This window comes from Suricata suricatta, chromosome 1 (genome assembly GCF_006229205.1).
Source record: "Suricata suricatta isolate VVHF042 chromosome 1, meerkat_22Aug2017_6uvM2_HiC, whole genome shotgun sequence".
NCBI lineage: Eukaryota > Metazoa > Chordata > Mammalia > Carnivora > Herpestidae > Suricata > Suricata suricatta.
In genome coordinates this window covers 10,061,585-10,069,118 of record NC_043700.1, presented here as the reverse complement: position 1 = coordinate 10,069,118, position 7,534 = coordinate 10,061,585, and the positions used below count along the sequence as shown (strand labels likewise).

Genomic DNA, 7,534 nt, shown 5'->3' with positions numbered 1-7,534 from the left:
TTTTAACTGTGGTGAAAGACACATACAGACACAGGCAAAGCATCCCCTGTGGAAATCCTAACTTCCCTGGAAACCTTAACTACTGCCTGGAGAAGGAGCTCCAGTGGCCCAGACGACCCAGGCCAGTTTGAACTTAACCCCGACTCTCATCTGTGCAGATGGATCATGAAGTGACCCAGGGAGTGATTACAGTTATCCTTATTTCATTCTAATACTAAAGCCTCTACGCAAGGAGCACACGCCTCATTTACATAACATGCGATACATAACATGTATAGGCATGTTTCCGTAAGTCACATGTGCAATCATACGCCTACCTCTACACAGGACAAACAGGCTTTACCCATGTTTGGTAAATCACAGTTTTGCAAGTTTTTCTCCATGATCTACTACTGGTTTGCTGTAAATAAAGTTTGCTTTGTGCAACAACTCTTTCTGGTATGATTTCTATCTGTGATTCAACAAGGAGCGAACTCACATTAGTTTAGTTACGATATTTCTTCACTCTACACTTTTTCTGACTCTTTATTGTTGTATTGTTGCTGGTGAATATGCCAGTAAATATCAAGACGAAACGATTCACCAGAAGAAATGATTTAAAAGCAAAATAACCATTGAAGGACGAGAGTGATGCATTTTTTAAAACATTGAATTTGTATAGATATAGATATACACACATGAATTATGAGCATGAATTTTTGGTAGTTGCTATAAGTATTGGCTGAAGAAATCTTGAGCCAAATGTTTAATAGTCAAATATTGTTTGATATATGTATTAATTTTAAATGTTTATTTACATTAGGAAATTTGCATAGGGATATTTAATTAAAAGATTTCAAGCACCATGACCAAGTGATATGCATGTGGCATAATTCTAACCCAAGTAGGAGAGAGCATTGTTAGTTCTGTGTTTTTATCATAATTAACTACTCATTTAAGGTGATATCTAGTAGATACTTTGAATTTCCAAGCCATTGAAAGCAACGAGACTAAATTATTCTACATACTCTGTGGTTCAGTGTTTATTTACCTAATCCTTCTCCCCCGTCTCTGTCTCAGTTGGTCTGCACTGGCAGGTGATAGGTAAAGCGATATGCAGCTGTAAAGATGACCTGAAATCTAGAACAGCAGAGTAAAACTCATTCAAAGAATATAAATATAGAGCAAAGAAAGGAAGTAAATTTAGATAGCAAAGATAGCTTTAGAAATACCAGGTACGACAAATGAAAACCTACAGTGTTATTTTTGTTAATATGATTGAGAATAGGGAAGTTAAAGGGATGCCACAGAAGTCTTCCTTTTGCTCCTTTTCCTGCTTCTATCCTTGAGAGGACCTCACCTCTTCCTGACGCGTGCTTCATACTCTGTGTCCTCGTAAAGGACACATAGGTGATGATTCTTTAGAGTTTCCAGCACAGTCGATAATGTCCGAGGACAGATAAGGCAAGAATGACCAGATGAAGCCATCATGTGCATTTTCCAGACAACCAGCGCTAGAAATCTTGATACCAAGACCTCCTGGTTCTAAGGAATAAGGGATTTAGGGAGGACACCAGGACTATTGTCCTTGTTCTAACCAGGACCTGGATGCCTAGGAGGACACATACACCAGAGCACAATCTTCAACAGCAGCCCCCAAATCCAAAGCAACGATGAGACTCTTCCTTTCCTTTCTGTATCTCCCAGACACTCCACCTGTGCCTGAACTCTCTCTATATCTGCGCTAAACTCGGATTCACTTCCTGCTGGCTCCTGGTTGATTTCTATCCTGTGCATAGCCAAGGATCCTCTTGGTAGGTCCTGTGGGACCTGCTCTGGATCCCTGGACTCGGCCTGCCTACATCATAATACTACTTAAAATCTATTTGTAAAAAACAATGTAATATAAAGATGTTGATATGATTCCAAATTGAGACCTAATGCATTGGCAAATTTTGAACAAAGGTAAGTAAAATAGTTTGAAAGAGTTATAGGAAAAACATTTTAAACAATTTTATAATTATGCACAACTGTGCATTGATTATATTATATTAATAATCAAATACTGTCTAATTTGAAATATTTACAAATTATACACCCTCATCCAGGTTTCCTTATAAACATAGTACAATGATACAGAATTATGCTTTTTGTTCAGATCCCCAAATATATTCTGTAGAATTCTAAAAATTATAAATTGATCTTGTTCTTGCTGGCCTGCAGAAAGCCATAGTCATTAATGTTCCAGTAGTATGGAACATTAAAGTTCAATCTGAGGGTGAAAGGGATTATGATAATGTTGATGACTGGGATAAATATAAAATCAACAAATTCAGCATGTTCTACCATAGCATATATAATAGCTGAAACACATTTTAGAGCTAAATAAAAATAACATTAATAGAGGTAACAGACATGATATTTACAAGGAAAAGTTATATAGAACCACCAAGAATATAGTTTGAAAATCCACATCAAGCGTAAGCAGTTATAGAACAACATACTTTTTCTCTCTCTTAGAATCCAGCATTCATTTCTCCTTCATTCCAATTTCTCTTCATTAGTATAGCACTGACATTATGATACAGGCCTTGTGGTTTTTGTTTTTCATTTTTCACTTGTTTTATTGTTTTTCCATTGTCCTACTAGGTAGTTGACATCATATTGTCTGTGGGGGAGGAATAGATATTTAGATGTGATTCTAAGAATATATGCACATATGACCAAGAGATCCTCATTCACAGATTCTGTATTTGTGAACTTGCCTACTCAAAGTTTATTTGTAACCCTCAAAGCAATACTTGCAGCTCATTCATGGTCACACCTGGCTATGTGCGGAGTGGCTAAAAAGTTGAATCATTCTCTGTGTATGTTCCCGGGGAAGGTCAAACAGTACAACGCTCTGCCTTCTCACTTCAGCTCTCATACTACAAATGTATCTTTTTTATAGTCTTTTAGTGTGACATTTCACTTTTTTGAGCTGTTAGTGATTATATGATTTAAAATGACCCCAGATGTAGTGCTCAAGTGCTGTCCAGTGTTCCTAAGTGCAAGAAGGCTGTGGTGAGCTTCTTGGAGAAAGGCCATGTGTTAGATGAGCTCCGTTCAGATAAGAGTTACAGTACTATTGGCCCTGAGTTCACCGTAAGTGAATCAATGATATATAGTAAGTAAGGTGCTGTTGAACTGAAACTTACAGCAGACAAGGTTATGTTCTTATCGGCTGATGAAAATGTTGTGACCAGAGTTTGGAGGGACTAACTCTGAATTTCCCCTAGGAACACTGGTTCAGTGTTAGCTAATTCAATCTTTGTAGAGACTGTATAGAATACAACTACTATGAATACGAAGAATTGGCCATATTATCAATTTTTTCTATGTAGAGGATATGGACCTTTAATTTACTGTAAGTTATTTAAAAAGTATAAATACTTCACACTCTGTCAAAAGCTAAGTTTTAATTATTTTGAAGAAAAGACATTCATTTCTCACACAACCTTAAGGTGCTATAGAAATCAAAAATACGATTAACAGTTATCCAAACTTGATAGTTTTTCGTAGCCTCTTCAAAAGAAGGAACAATCCCACAGACATCACATATTTTTAAGGACCTGTTAACTTTTTGAAAGGTGTGTAAGCCATGGCAACATTTAGACAATATGAATTGTAAATCTCATCTCATTCTTTTTGAAAATGCATAGTCTTAGCTTTGATGGCAGAGCCCAAGACACTACGTTAAATTTTCAAAAAATTATCATTTCAATCTAACAGTAGCAAAGTATAACGTTTAATGTGTCATTGGGAAACATTTACCCTCCTTGCACTCCAGATTCTTTTATCAAACCTTTGACCAATCTCTTTGGATGTTTGACAGGCATCTAATTGGCATCTCAATACATTTTTCCCAAGAACTTACTGTTTCTTCTGGGTTTTTTTTTTTTCCTCTTCAGAGATAAGAGCATTTTCATCTTTGAAATGTTCAAATCAACCACCTTAGTCTTCCTTAACTCATTTCTCCACTGTCTATGTCCATGCCATTAGGAAATCCTGTTGAGGGAATCATATCCTTCAACTATACACCAAGAACGCGGCCACCTTGTCACTCCCCTTGCTGCTACCACCTTGGTCATTTCTTGCTGTTTCCCAGCACCTCCTTTGGCCCCTTCAGTCCATTATCAAATGAAGGACTAAAGTGAAAGTTTTTGAACTGAATCTTACCAAAAATTATCTAATGACTTCTTATCTTGCTCAGAATCAAAATCAGCATCTTTCCGAGGGCCGCAAGGCCCTTCATAATTTGACTCCATCAACCATCACTCTTATGGCTACATTAAATCAAGTTCCCATTTTTGAACTGAAAAACGAGATAAACTGTCAAGAGTATAATCCAGTTATTAATGAGAGGACACAAAGAATATTGTTAGTGCTTGATACGAGTGGACATATGAAAAAACTTGACACAATATAGATTTTTTAATATATTGAAAGAAACAAATTTTGTAAATTTTTGTGAATAGTATTATAGAAATTTCTACCAGCAAACTGAAACAAACTTAGAGGTTTCTTTTTTGTTGTTGTTGTAAACAGCACTCATTTTTCTCAGGAAGTAAATAGATCCATAAACTCTGTTTCTGCTCAACTACTTAATTACCCAACTGTAGTGAATAGAAGTAAAGTGTTGGAAAGGCTGCTTTTTAAAAAAAACTTTACTTGCAGCTATTCCAGAAAATATATTTTGTATTTTCTCATTTCATTTTATTTTTTAACACCATTAATAATATATTTAATGTTGAGGGCTGTTTATATCCATGTGAAACCATCTCAGTATAGTCCTATTCAGGAAAATAAAATCCTGAAGACAGTGAACAAAATGACTTATATATATGGTATAGACATATAAGCTAGATGTATCATACTTCTTCACAAACTTGCTATTTACAAATTAGTAAGAAGAGAGCATAGTATCTCATATGGTTATTAGGAAGAGCAAAATATAAATATTAGAATATTTGATTATTCACATTGACTATCTTCCTGGTCTTGATAGGTGTCTTCCAATCAATATATATTTTCTACAAATTATAATAGAGTGTAGAATTAATCAAAGGGCATTCTACCTGCTACCATTTGAATTTAGAATGGAACATTTAGGAAAAGGTAGAGCAAAAACATCAGTGATTATTTACGAAGAATATAATAGAGCAGAATAGTGAAACACTCTTTCATAGAGAATTGTTTCTAGAGGAAAGAGAGAAGGAGAAAAATGTGAGAGAGAAAAAGATGGATCAAAGAAAGAAGAGAGCTCCTGAAGCCCCTGGGATTTCTCTTGGGAGAGGCTATTATTTGTATTGATTTTAATTTGCAAGTTTTCTTCTTCTTTCTCTGTTGGCCCACATGTAATCCATAAATAAATACATGAACAGTGAGTCATTCTTTCGATTGCAAGCATAGCAACCATCACAACACATTAATCCACCAACTGAGCATCACATCGTGCCCATCATAAAATGCACTTCATCATGGAGGCAAGACCTTAGGACTTAAACTTGTTATTGGCCCCTAGATTCTAACAAATGGAGTAGCACAAAATGAAATGACTCTTACATGCCAAGTATGTCAGCTCTTATTGTTACTTGTGCTTTCATTCATATGCTTACTTCTGTTCTCATAAACCTTGACTTGAGTATTGAATTTCTAAGGCAAGAATGGTTGTTGTTACATTTAACTAAGTGTTATACATGACCTGTTTCTAGACACTTTTGATGGGACTCATACAATTTTCTCTAAGTAATATAACTCTGTTATTTGTCACATAAATCTGTGAGAAATGGGAAACTTCAGACTGTGAGCATGTGACTGAAAGGCTAATTTATAAGCCCAGTGAAGAGAGGCACAGAAGTGACTAATGTCAAGTAAAAGATTCTTTAGAAAGTAACATCAATAAAGACAATTGTGAATTAGTAATAATTCAGGTAATAATATGAACCCAGAAAGTTTCAATGCTATAGGATATATTTCTTTTTTCCATTTTCATTTCATTGTTGATGGGCAGTAGAGTTATTTCAAATCTTGGACTATTATGCATAGGGATGTTATGAACATTTTTGTACTTTTTTTTAAACAAACATGTTGGGTGATACACTATGCATATATTCATTTTGGTAAATATTGGCAAACATTTTGGAGGAGTTTCTATGCCAGTTTGCACTCCCACTAACAATTTGTGAGCATTCTGGTTGCTTCACACCCTTGCTGGAACTTAGTATTATGTATACTTTTTATTTATATTTTGTTCATCTTAGCACTTCTGGTCATTAGAATGTCATCACCTTTCATATTTTGGATTTAACTGGTATTTTCCTAATGACTAATGAGGTAGAAAAATTTTTCATGTAATTTTTGGCCATATGGGTACCGATCTTTTTTATTAAGTATACTGTTTTGCTTATTTTTCTACTGTAGTCTCAGCCTTTTGTCATCATTTGTAGGAGTTGTTTTTATATATTAAATGAAAGTCACTTTATGTTTTTATTATTTAATGGTGCCTGCTGATGAATATAAATTCTTATTTGAACTTAATGCACTGTTTCATTTTTTTAAGTTTATGACTAATGGGTTCTATAATAGTCCTGTATAAGAGATCTTTGCCTCTCCTAAAGCCCTAAATATGTTCCCTGATATTTTCTTCCCAAAATGTGTAACTTTATGTTTCACATTTAGATCTATAATCCATGTGGGATATAGATTTGGAGAGGTGGTCCTGTTTAATTATGTCAACTAGACAAAAATCCTTATTTTCTACTTCAGTATCATAACGTTTCACAAATTGGATTGTAGGGTGTCATTTGGTCACTGTGTTGGTTTGGATCCAATAGGGAGAGAGAAATCATGCAGTACTTTGAACAGAGAATATCCATGTAAAGAAACATGAAGTATAAGATAAATTTAAATAATCAGATATGGACTAAGAAGGAAAGGGAACTCTAAAGAGTATAAAAACGTCAGACATAGGAGTAGTCACTAGCCCTAGTACTGATAGGAACACCCCAGGAAAAGCGGCATACATATCCCCATGCTGCTGAGATTCAGGCCTTCTTGAAGAGTACATCACCATGACTTATGTGTTGGCAGAAAGTTGCCTGTGGTGGATGGTGGTGGAACTTGCTGGAAGCAAAACCCTTTCTTCCCAGTGTTTCTCTAGCATTCTCTACTATGAAAGCTTCAGGACCACCTGCAAAAATAACCACACATTAAAGGCCCAAATCCATTTTCAGAAAGCAGGAAAAGGGGGTTACTTTCGAGCTGAGAGATAATGAATTAAAAATGGCAAGGACAAATTCAGGTTTAAAATATAAAAACAAGGCAATTAGATATCCCAGATGTCTTGATCTAACTCTACTATCAATGGAGTGTGGCCATTCCTGTGACATGATTTGGCACGTAGATCAATTCCCACAACCAGTGTGCCCATGGCTGATGAGACTACACCACATTAATCAGGATGAACTGCTCAGCATGTTCTGAGTATGCAGACCTTGGAATCAGATTCTGTTAG

General features: G+C 35.5%; 1 long non-coding RNA gene across 1 annotated transcript; it reads right to left on the bottom strand.

Annotated features, from left to right (window-relative positions):
- Positions 1 to 1,015: 1,015 nt before the first annotated feature.
- LOC115303476 lies at positions 1,016 to 4,266 on the bottom strand. The gene is made up of 3 exons (XR_003914211.1): positions 4,198 to 4,266; positions 2,484 to 2,647; positions 1,016 to 1,119 (listed from the first exon to the last, which is right to left on the bottom strand). It is a non-coding gene; the product is annotated as an uncharacterized LOC115303476 (long non-coding RNA).
- Between the last annotated feature and the right edge of the window lie 3,268 nt (positions 4,267 to 7,534).